This window comes from Arachis hypogaea, chromosome 13 (genome assembly GCF_003086295.3).
Source record: "Arachis hypogaea cultivar Tifrunner chromosome 13, arahy.Tifrunner.gnm2.J5K5, whole genome shotgun sequence".
In the NCBI taxonomy this organism is placed as follows: domain Eukaryota; kingdom Viridiplantae; phylum Streptophyta; class Magnoliopsida; order Fabales; family Fabaceae; genus Arachis; species Arachis hypogaea.
In genome coordinates this window covers 97,359,963-97,372,066 of record NC_092048.1, presented here as the reverse complement: position 1 = coordinate 97,372,066, position 12,104 = coordinate 97,359,963, and the positions used below count along the sequence as shown (strand labels likewise).

Below are 12,104 nucleotides of genomic sequence, written 5' to 3'. Positions count from 1 at the left end.
GGTTTCCTACATAATTGGCCTCTTCCCAATCACCTCCTTCAGTGCTTTCTTCCTCTTGCTCTTGTGTGTGTATTGCAGCCACTTGCTTTGTTTCTAATTTCCTGGTGAGCTCTGCTAGTTGCTTGGCAAACACCTTGTTTTGGGCTAGAATTGTATCAACATGGTTCAGCTCCATGACTCCCTTAGTGTTGTGCCTCTCTGATGCATAGTAGTACTCATTCTCAGCCACTGTCTCAATCACTTCAATGGCTTCTTCCACAGTCTTTTTCCTGTTCAATGAACCTCCTGATGAATGGTCTACAGCCTTCCTTGATTCATAGGAGAGTCCATCATAGAAAATGTGCAATTGCACCCAATCATGGAACATGTCTGGTGGGCATTTCCTTGTTAAATCCTTGAATCTCTCCCATGCCTCGTAGAGAGTTTCATCATCTTGTTGTCTAAACGTCTGAACCTCAGATCGAAGCCTATTGACCTTTTGTGGGGGGTAGAAACGTGCCAGAAACTTGCTTTCTACCTCATCCCATGTTGTTAGACTCCCCCTTGGGAATGATTCCAGCCACTTAGCTGCTTTGTCCCTAAGTGAAAATGGGAACAAAAGCAGTTTATAGGCATCTTCCTGGACTCCATTGGACTTCACAGTGTCACAAATTCTCAGGAATTTTGTGAGATGTTGGTTGGGATCTTCATTAGCACTTCCACCAAATGAACAATGATTCTCCACAAGTGATATTAGCTGTGGTTTGAGCTCGAAATTGTTGGCCTGAATGGGTGGTTTCTGGATGCTGCTACCACAATTCCCAGAGGTTGGGTTTATGTATGAACTAAGAACCCTCCTCTCAGGAATGGCATTGTTTCCATCAGCTCTCTCATGGTTGTGAACTTCTCTATCCATGTTGAGATCTAAAGCTTCCTCAAAATTGTCCTCAGATTCTCCTTCAGATTCCTCTTCTCCCACTACTCTCTTCCCTCTTGCTTCCCTTCTAAGTCTATGAAGGGTCCTCTCTGGTTCGGTATATGGAGGAGTTGATGTCTCTCCTCTCCTACCTGTCATACAAGAACACAGCACAGGCAACAAACAAGTGAAATACTCTTGGTTAATGGAAGAGTATGGTTAGAGCAATTGAGGAATTAATTCAAACAGTTAGTGAGTCAGTGAGTTAGTTGCTTGAATTTAAAGGCATAAAGAAAGAAAGCATGTAACCGAGTGCAGAAATTAAAATTCAACAAGTAACTTGAACAGAATTAACAAAGCAAGAAAAATTGCTCAATCTAGTTAACTTCCAATTTGAGAATTGTCAATCGAAAACCAATCCCCGGCAACGGCGCCATAAACTTGATGTGCATAAACTAGTTATGCAACGATTTAGGAAATTGCACGATCGGCAAAATTCCTTCCGGCAAGTGCACCGGTTATCGTCAAGTAAAAACTCACAATAGAGTGAGGTCGAATCCCACAAGGATTGGTTGAGTGAGCAATTCGGATTAGAAGTGTGTTCTAGTTGAGCGGAATCAAGATTGAGATGAGAATTGCGGAATGTAAAATTGGCGGGAAAAGTAAATGACAAGAAATTGAAATGGCGGAATCTTAAATTGCATGAATTAAAGAGCAGAAACTAAATTGCTGAAATTAAAAGGGAATGGGGGTGATTGCATGAATTGAGTTGCAGAATGTAAAGAGAAGATGGAAATCAGAATTGGGGGATTCATTGGGTTATAGGAGATATTGAGATCTCCGAATCAAAACAGGTTTATCTCTTCCTCAAGCAATGCGTTCATTGAATTTTGCTTGGCAATCTTATATGATTGGATCCCAATCCCTTGGCTCACCAATTCTCTCTAAAAATGAACAAATTCCCAATCCCTTGGTTTAAATGTTCATAAGAAGAGATGATGCTCGATCACTGATTATACCACACAGTTTCATGAACCACAATTTGGTAGGATTACATGTCACAATATCCATCCAAACCCCAATCCAATTCACTGTGAGAAAGCTTCTCTAGCATGAATCCTCCATTCCTTTCCCAAGGTTCCGAAGGATTCCAATTATGGGTAGTTTCTTTCCCAAGACAACTACCCAATGGAATTAGATCGAGAAGCTTTCTAACAAAATTCAAGAGAAAAGATTGAAGAAGAAGATAAACTATTATTGATTCATTGAATTACAATAGAGCTCCCTAACCCAATGAAAGGGGGTTTAGTGAGTCATAGCTCTGAATTCAATTACAAAGATATGAAAACTAGCTAAAAGTGAAGGTCCCTGGAGGTCGAACACGTTTAAGCTCCAGTTTAAGGTTAAACTGGAGCTTAAACGTGGAAGCTGAGAAATGTAGCCCTGGAGGTGTCGAACACGTTTAAGCTCCAGTTTAAGGTTAAACTGGAGCTTAAACGTGGAAATGGAGAAAGCAACCCTGGAGGAAGAACTTGGTCGAACACGTTTAAGCTCCAGTTTAAGGTCAAACTGGAGCTTAAACGTGGAAATGGCTCCCTGGTGCACTTCCCATTTCTGGCGTTTAACCTCCAGTTTAAGGTTAAACTGGAGGTTAAACGTGGAAATGCTTCCTGATTGGCATTCTCATTCTGGCGTTTAACCTCCAGTTTGAGGTCAAACTGGAGGTTAAACGTGGAATGCTTCTTTGGTGAGACTTTTCATTCTGGCGTTTAACCTCCAGTTTAAGGTTAAACTGGAGGTTAAACTTCAATTCCAGCATTTCTTAGCCTTCATGATTCTGGCGTTTAAGCTCCAGTTTAGGCTTAAACTGGAACTTAAACTCCACATGTGATATTCAAGCTTCCTTTATTGACTTTGTTGCTTCCTTGCCTAGCCTCTTCTTCCCTGAAATCATCCAAACAATTGCATCAAAGTCTTGCAAAATTTCATGAGAAATCTTCCATTCATAGCATTCAAGTAATATAACTAAAACTCATGGAATTTGCATCAAAATCATATTGTTTGGATGGTTCATTGCTTTGTTATTCTTTTAACCATTCTTGGTTACTTTAAGCTCAAGAAAATGCATAAAACCACTAAAACTAACAGAAAAAATACTAGTGAAACTAGCCTAAGATGCCTTGGCATCAGTTTGGATCCCTCTAAAGCTAGTCTTTCCTTAGGAGTTGACTAGGACTTGAGGAATCAAGTTGATTAGTCCACTTGACTTTCCTTTATTTAGTAAGAGTTAACTAAGTAGGAGTAATGAACAATTCTCATCACAATTGATAAGAATAACTAGGATAGGACATCCAGTTTTCATACCTTGCTAAGAGTTTTATCAGTTATTTGTTTAATTCTCACAATTTACTTTTTCTTGTTCCTTATTCAAAAACTCCAAAAAGATAATCTTCCATAACCAATATTAAATACACCTCCCTGCAATTCCTTGAGAGATGATCCGAGGTCTAAATACTTCGGTTATCAATTTTATTAGGGGTTTGTTACTTGTGACAACAAAAATTTTTGTACGAAAGGATTTTTTGTTGGTTTAGAAACTATACTTTCAACGAAGATTTATTGTTGAATTTCTTTACTAGCAAAAATCCGTTCGTCAGTCCTTTCATAAAGTTAATCTCTTCTAAACCACAACAGTCCACCATATCCGAGTAACTCATGTCCTCTCATCAAGTTGACTCATGGCTTTTGATTGTAGCCAAAGATGAAGCTCTAAGTAATCCACTCCCCTTCGCGATCCTACTCAAAATACCACGAACAAGGTCGGATCTTCCGGATCATAGAGTGCTACTTTTCTGACTCTAACCTTAGCGCCACAGAGACCTCAGTAACCCACGATCAACGAAATTTCATGTCACGTATCCAAAGTTGCCCAGGTACTCTCTTGGAATCCGCAATGCATTCTCTAGCTTTAGTTCAATGCTATCCGGGTCAAAACTCGCACGAAACCCATGTAGAACAAAGATGAATGTCACGGTTCACCCCTAATTTATTGAGTTTGAAGAACGAGAATGCATAAGAGAATAGAATCAAATATATTGAAATAGAAACAGCAATATTATTAATCCATGAGAATTAACAGAGCCCCTAAACCTAATTTAGGAGGTTTAGTTGCTCATAGCTTACAGAAAATAGTAATGTAATTCGAAAATAGTCTGCCAGAAGAAGTACTAACATGCGTGATCTTCTCCTTTAAATACTAATCTAATAACTAGAGATTACAGAAATAAGATAGACTGGACTCTTAGTGCGAAAATCCACTTCTTGGGCCCACTTGGTGAGTGTTTAAGTTGAGCTTTAGGTGAATCCATGTGCTTAGACTCCTCTTGGGGCGTTGGACACCAGGCTTGCTCCCTTTTGGGCATCCAAACGCCAGCTTGATCCTTCTGGGGCATCCAAACGCCAGGCAGAGGGCAGTAGGGCCTTCATTTCCAAAGATAAATATGGATCATTATATATTGCTGGAAAGTCCTGGATGTTAACTTTCCAACGCCATTGAAAGCACATCAATTGGACCTCTGTAGCTCCAGAAATGCTCGTTCGAATGCACGGAGGTCAGAATCTGACGGCATCTGCAGCCCTTCCTCTGTCTTTGAATCAGACTTTTCCAAAACTTGCCAGAATCACCCAAAAATCACTTAAAAACATAAGAAAAACACAAAAACTCAAAGTAGCATCCAAAAAGTGATTTTTGCACAAAAACCTACTAAAACTTAATTAAACTTAACAAAACATAACCAAAACACTATGAAAATAATGCCAGAAAGCGTATAAAATATCCGCTCATCAATTTGTCCATGAATAAGAGTAGTATGGTTTAGAAGACAATGCCAATGCCTACCAACAAAAGAAACAGTGACAAATATAGGTAATTGGATAATGGAATGATTCACTCAAATTGAGGCACAAAGAGGGCAAGACAAGGAAGCTATCAAGGCTAGAATTGTATACTTGTGTAGGGAGATATGGAAGGAGAGAAACAAAGCAACTTTAAACAATGCAGAAGTAAATCCATATTCAGCTATCATAAGAGTGAGAATCACAGAAATAGAATTCAAAAATGCAAATGAGTTAGAAAACACAAAGAAATTAAAGAGATCAAGTCAAATGAGGTATAAAAAAGTTACCTGGAGACCCCCGCCAGGGGTGTGGATGAAAGCGAACGTAGATGCGACATTATTAAAAGACACAACTGAAGGAGCAATTGGAATTATAATAAGGGACAATTTAGGAAGGCTGGTCACAGGAACTGCAGAGAAGATTAGCGCGTCTTCATGCTTGGCTACAGAAGCATTTTGATAAATCCATATTTTACGATGATTTTTTAGTTGAAAAGAGTAGAATTTATCAACTTATCTTGCACTTATTCCTTGAAATTGCATACTTTTGTGAATTTTTTTTAATTGTACTTAATTGTTAAAAACATATTTTTTATGATTTAAATTGTCAAATTTAATTCACTTTTATCCCATTTGATACTTTGATATATTTTCTTGAGTGATCTAAGGTTTAGAAGGTAAGGATGGCTTAGAAAGATGGAGGAAAAGCATGTAAAAGTGGATGATTCATGAAGAAATGAAGTTGTCAAGATCTGCCAATCATGCGTACATGTGGGTCATCGTGCATACGCATCACTCTCTATTCGTACGTACGTGCCTATGGTGAGTACGCATCTCTCTAGTCTCGTGCCTCATTTAAAAATACATGTGACTCGTGATTTCAAGCCCATTTTGGGCCCAATCCAACTCATTTATGTGGATTTGAACCAAGAGTCCAAGGGGGATCAACACACTTTCTACCATAATCATATTTTTGACATTTTTTAGGTTTTGTTTATAGTTTTATTGATAGAAACTCCAACTTCTCTCTAGGTTTCGCTATGTTTAAAATTCAATTTTGCTACTAGTTTTGGATCTTGCTCTTGTCTAATTGTAGTTTTGACACTTATTTTTGTGTTTTTGCACTATAATTCTCTTAGAACTTAGTAGTAGTTGTCTTATTCTATTTTGTTAGTTTATGAACTTGTGAATTCTTGATTTCCATTAATGAAGTTGATGTTTTAAGTTTTATATATGCTTGTTTAAGTTTTTAGTATTAATTTTTTGTATTGGTTAGCTATAATTTTTATTAATTTTTTGCAATTCATCATGTTTTATTTTTATTCATACCAAGTGTTTGATGAAATATTTACTTTAATTATGGAGTAGACTTTTCATCTCTTGCCTTGGGGTTGAAGAATTAGGTAACTTTGAGTTATTAATATCCAAGGTTGCGAAAATCGAACCGGTCAATGAACAGGTAGAATAACCGGTTCAGTAGTTCAGTGGTCTAACCGTGGTTCAATCAGGGTTTAACCGGTTTAATTAAATATAAAATAAAATTATAAAAAATTAATATATCATTTTTAATATTTAAATTCAATAAATTTTCAACTAAATGAACTCAGTATAAATTACATATAACAAAATAAAACTTCAATCATAAAAAATATACCTTTAAATTCTTTAAAAATTCTTATGAAGTACATTATCTCAAAGGAAAAAAAAATCTTGCTGTAGTTATTGGCATCAATGTATAATTTAATTTTTTAAAATCAACAGAATTATTCTAAAAATTTCAACAAGGTACCAGCAACCATTAACAAAAATACTCCAAAAGTAACAAAAAAAAAGATGAAAATCAAATGAAGCAGCAACCATATTTTCTTCAGTTAATTAATAGAGTTACATAGGTAATCCAATTGAAATATTTTTTGCAATTACAATAATCAGAATTTAATCTATCCAACCATCAGAATTCAAAATATAAAAACAGCAAATCATAATCATTATAATTAACAAAATAAAAAAAAAAACAAATTGAACTACCGATCGAATAACTCAAGAAAGAGGGATAGCAACATAATCGAACTGTGTAATTTTCTATGGCGGCAGAGTGAAACGGCAAAGAGTCCACGGCGGCAGAAAGTAACGCTCGAACTGCACTGTGAGCTCGATAGAAAAAGGGCAAAGATGGGCAAAAATGCCGATGATAGAGACGAGTTCAGGAAGGCCGACGATGACAATGACAGAAGTGGCTTGACGACACGACGAGGACAGAAACAGTGACGAGAACAACAGCTCCCAGTAGATCTGGCGATACGAGAATGGATCCAGGAGGAAAAGAGGGGCGGCCAACGATGACGAGGACAGAGGCAAGCTTGGCGACACCACGAGGACAGAGAAGCTGAGAAGGTGACGCTATTGTTGGTGGTGGCGGCGTGGAACTCAGAGGGAGAGAGAAAGGGGTATTAGGGTTTTCTTCTGAGAGAAAGGGGGTAGCTGGGCTTTTATATGGGGGGTTTATTTTTTTTTAAACCTTTAAAACCGTCAAAAAATCGACTGGTTTTACCGGTTCACCGGTTAACCACCGGTTCGGCTGATTTTTTCACCGATTTTTTTGCCAGGCAGTTTCTAGGCTTACCCGGACCGGCTAGCTGACCGGTTCCCGGTTAATCCAGTTGAACCGGCTGGTCTGGTTCGGTTTTTATAACCATGTTAATATCCAATATTGATTGGTAGTTTAGAGTTTTTAGTTGGTTTTGTTTCTATTAACGCTAATCTTTTACTAAACTCAATTAGTAAATTGGTTAGGATTTACGAATTAAGATCAATTATGTCAAGTTGACTTTCCTAAATGTGTAGAGGTTGAATAAGTGGGATTAACTCTTCATAATTGCCATGTTTGTGGTTAATAACAAGGACAGAAACCCTTGACTCTCAATCCTAGCCAATACCCTTTAACTATTTGAATTTCAATCCTTTACTAGCTCAATTCCCTAATCATTTCTAGTTTAATTTAGTTGTCTTTTAGTATAGTTGTTACTTTGATTATTGCTCTTTACTCATGCCTGCTTGGTCATTCACTTACTTGCTTATTGATTAGTTTCTTGCAATTTACTTGTTATTTACTCCTTAGTTCCTAGTCTCTTTAATTTTTGTAATTGCACTTGAACCCTTCCCCCCCGAATTCATAGCCAATGACGTGCACACTATTACAATTCCACGGAAGAACGACCTGGGATTAAACTCTCGATAATTTTTTTGGAATTTGTGACATTTTACTAAACTTTGATAGTGTTAGTTGCCAATTTAGGACTATATCTATGACGAATCTTGTGTTTTTTAAACTTGTGAAATTCTAAACCGGTAGCTAGCGTTCGTTCACATGTGCTATTAGAAGTGCATTAATCCTAGCAAGGAATTTACACATTGAGTAGATTATTATTGAATCAGACAGTCTTACCTTGATACAAGCTCTGAAATCGAATGACAGTATTAGAGAAGTAGAACCAATCCTCCAAGACAACTTTTGGTTGGCAGCGAAAATTCCAAAATGTGGATTTACTTGGATCCCTAGAGAATGTAATTCGCTGGCTCATATGGTTGCAAAAAAGTATTAGGTGCCAGAGCTGGAACCAGACTGGAGTTCAAACACCCAGGGAGAGCTCCAGTAGATCTTGATCATCAAATCACAAATGGCGACCAAAATGCAGGAGACAGGAATCAAACTCGAAAGAAGGGAGGGGAAGGGTGATTAATTAAGTCTCGATCTTGAAGGGGATGGAGGGTGAGGTATCGCTGTAACTTTCTTCAAGAAGTGGGTGGCAACTAGTTGAACTTCTCGTTCATGGGAGAGGTCAGACAATTAGATGTCATCCTTTCATTATTAGCTTGCAAATTTACAACCATTTCCAATAACTTTACATTAGTTGGCAGAGGTTGGTCTACCATGAGTCAATCTTTTCGTAGAAGATGAATTATTCTTCTTGTCTCCTATGGTAGGTGCCAAAATATTCTTCCATTGGTAAACTTCTTGAGATATAACTTATCTTGGATAAAATTGAACTTGCTTCTTCTTCAACATATAATATATACTTCGGTAAAAAAGAGCACAAAGTGTGAGTACCTAAAAAAACACTCCAACACTCAAGTCAGCAAAAATAAAATGTTAACTTCATGAAATATTTTAAAATCAAGAATTTGCCTTTATCTTCTTGCAACTTCTCTATTTGTATTAACTTACTAGTGAACATATAACTATTTTCTTCAAATCTTCGATTATAGAGTTATAAATAAATAATTATAATGAAAATGAAATGTTTACATTTTGTCCGAACTATAACATAAATATGGTCATTGTTTTCGAGTTATTAATTTAATTTGGTTGTGACCGAATTATAATAATTGGATTAACTGTATTTTAAAAAATTTGATCAATTAAAATAATTATTTATCTTTATAAATCTAAATTATCTATATAAAACTTAACAAAAATATAGTCAATATTTTCCAATATAAATAAAAGAATATGCAACACTTTTGACTTAATAAAGAATATTTAAATAATTATTTTCTTTTTATAAATTATTTATAGCATCTAAACAAAATTTTTGACACCAAAAAAAGTGGATTGGGTTAATATTTTTTTTGGGTATTAAAACGGAAAAAAATCTAAGAAAAAAGAAACCTAAATAAAAATTAAATGGAGGTAAGGTAACCTCTCTTAGAAATAGATTTTTTTAATTATTAAAAAAAATTGAGAATGTAAAATGTAATTTTTAATTCTTTATTATTCTCTTTTTCATATTTATTTTTGATCTTACTTATAAAATTAGAGTTAATAGTCAAAATCGTCCCTGAAAAATACCTCGATCTTCATTTTCATCCCCGAAAGATAAAATTAATCAAAATAGTCCTTGAAAGATAATCGAGTTATTCACGTTCGTCCTTCCATCATCTCCCTCGCTGACTTGGCTAACGTTGGCTGATGTGTGACGTTAACTACTACCGTGGCAGTCACCTAGGTGTCCCCTACTATTGCTGATAATGTAACTATGCTGAAACAGTTCAAATCAGTCTCTTAGTGTTTGAACCCTAATCTTCAATTCAATGATAAATAAGTTGCATTCAACAATCAGAGGGCCATATACTTTAGTTGGAAGAATTCCACCTTCCTTGGAAAATCTTTCATCATTGGAGACTCTGTCCCTTGCATACAATCATCTTGAAGGAAATATACCTCATGTTATGGGTAGGTTATCCAATTTGAATTCTATTTTTCTTGGTTCAAATAATTTGTCAGGCATGATTCCTCCTTCACTTTACAACCTTTTCGATATTCGAGATTTTGATTTAGGAAAAAATCAATTAGTGGGTACTCTTCCTTCAAATATAGATCATGCTTTCCAATTCTCCAGCAGTTTACTATTCCATTGATCCAATTTACCGAAATTTTTCCATCTTCAATATCCAACCTGTCTCAGTTGCAAGTGTTTGATATAGGAGTGAATAGTTTTAGAGGACCAATTCCTCTTACTTTGGGAATTGGCTTGAACAAGCTTCAGCAACTTATAATGGGCTATAACAATTTTGGGAGTGGACAAGCTATACCTGAAACTGTAGGTCGATCTCGGACGAGATCTTCTGTACTGGTCGGAGATGACGTGTCCGGCTGGTGGGTGGCGGTCGGAGCTGTCGTGTCCGACTTACGGGACTGGCTGCACTGCTGATCCTTCGTCACCGGAGGGTGGGGGGTACCTGCAAGAGACTCCGATGCTTAAGTTAGCATGGGTATTAAATAGGTTTTTAGTAGAATCAGAGTATGAGTTATACCTGGGTGCTCCAGTGTATTTATAATGGTTGTAGAGTGACCTTTTTAGATAAGATAAGTTAGTTATCTTATCTTATCTTATCTTTGAGTTGAGGTCAGCTTATCTTTTAGGGGAACCGCCCTTATCTCTATAGGCTTGGACTGCCTTTGGATTTGGGTCGTGTTCCTCTTATATGGGCCCCTTACTGGGCTTTCCTGTCGATTCGACCGACCTCTTTGAGAAGAGGTCGGATAGCCTGACCTGAAGAGGTCGGTCACTTTATTACTGAACATCCCGGATCGGATAGTTCGACCCAGGGTATGAACAGTGCCCCTGCTTGAGCTCGGTCTTCTGCTTTGAGGTCAAATCTTTGACTTCGATCTTTCTCTAGTGAAGCCAAACTCGAGCATTTTGTCGATTCCTTTCTTTGTAGAGCCTTTTTTGAATGTGGAACGTTTTCCTCTAAAAGCGCGCACTTTTTATATCAGCGCTTTGTTCTTGGGAACGTGTGAGGGTTTAATACCTTCATTAATTGGTATTAATTGCCCCATTTTCCTTGGCTTTTATTTTGAATTTTGCAATCAGAAACGGTTTATCTCCTTCATTTTTCTTTGTAACTTCTCCCTTCGTTCTCTCGCTATCTGTTTTTTGCCTATAGCTTGCCTTTTCTTGCGTTGCAGCGTCATTCAGCGATCCAGCGATTCAGTCTTTCCATCTTCAACTCTTCTGAAGCTTTCATCTTTTTTTCAGGTTGGTTCTATTTACAGTTTCTTCACTTTTTTCGTTGCTTTGTCTTTGGTTTTCTTTGATATTTGACTGCATGTCGAAAAAAGCTTGAACCTTTTTATGATCTTGTGTTTCCTTGTCGTTGTAATGTGTTTTTTTTGTAATGTGTTTGCATGTTCTACTGTCACTTCTGGCTGTTTTTTTGAAAAAACTGTATCTTGCTCACAATTTCAAAAGATTGCCCCTTGACTTCTGCTCTGTTTTGGTGGCTTTCCTTGTTGCTGTACCTTTGTAGGAGATAACGATACCCATAATTTAATTTTTGCCTTTTGTTCGGAGTGCGTTTTCTTGACTTCCTCTTGATGCTTTTGTTGCTTGTTAGTTCTGTTTGAGACTGTGAATTTTGGGAGATAATTATTTTGATGATTTTTGATTTGTATCTCGTGGCTTTTCTTCTCGGAGTGTTATCTTCCTATCAGGACATGTAGAGATGTAAACTTGTAGGTTTCCTTGAGTCCTCGCTCCCTAACTTGCCCCCAAAAGGATGCCACTGGATCTTTAGTGTGGGTCCCGGGGGTTTCCTTTTGTTTGTATTGCTCCGTGTCGCGCTTGTCCGAGCTGTTCTGAGATGTTTTGTTTTTTATCCGAGATGTTTTTGGGTTAGTGATGTGGGCGAAAATTGGTGAATTAAGAATGATTATAAAATATGCGTTGCAAGTATAGTTCTCAACCAACCAGAAATCCGCTTATCAATTTAGAAGGGTGATGAGTATTTTGGTGAAAAATGAATTTCTC

The 12,104-nt window shown here is 37.0% G+C and overlaps 1 non-coding gene across 1 annotated transcript; it reads left to right on the top strand.

Moving 5' to 3' along the window:
• Positions 1-365: 365 nt before the first annotated feature.
• On the top strand, positions 366-469 carry LOC112739833 (small nucleolar RNA R71). The gene has a single exon (XR_003170769.1). It is a non-coding gene; the product is annotated as a small nucleolar RNA R71 (small nucleolar RNA).
• Positions 470-12,104: the final 11,635 nt, after the last annotated feature.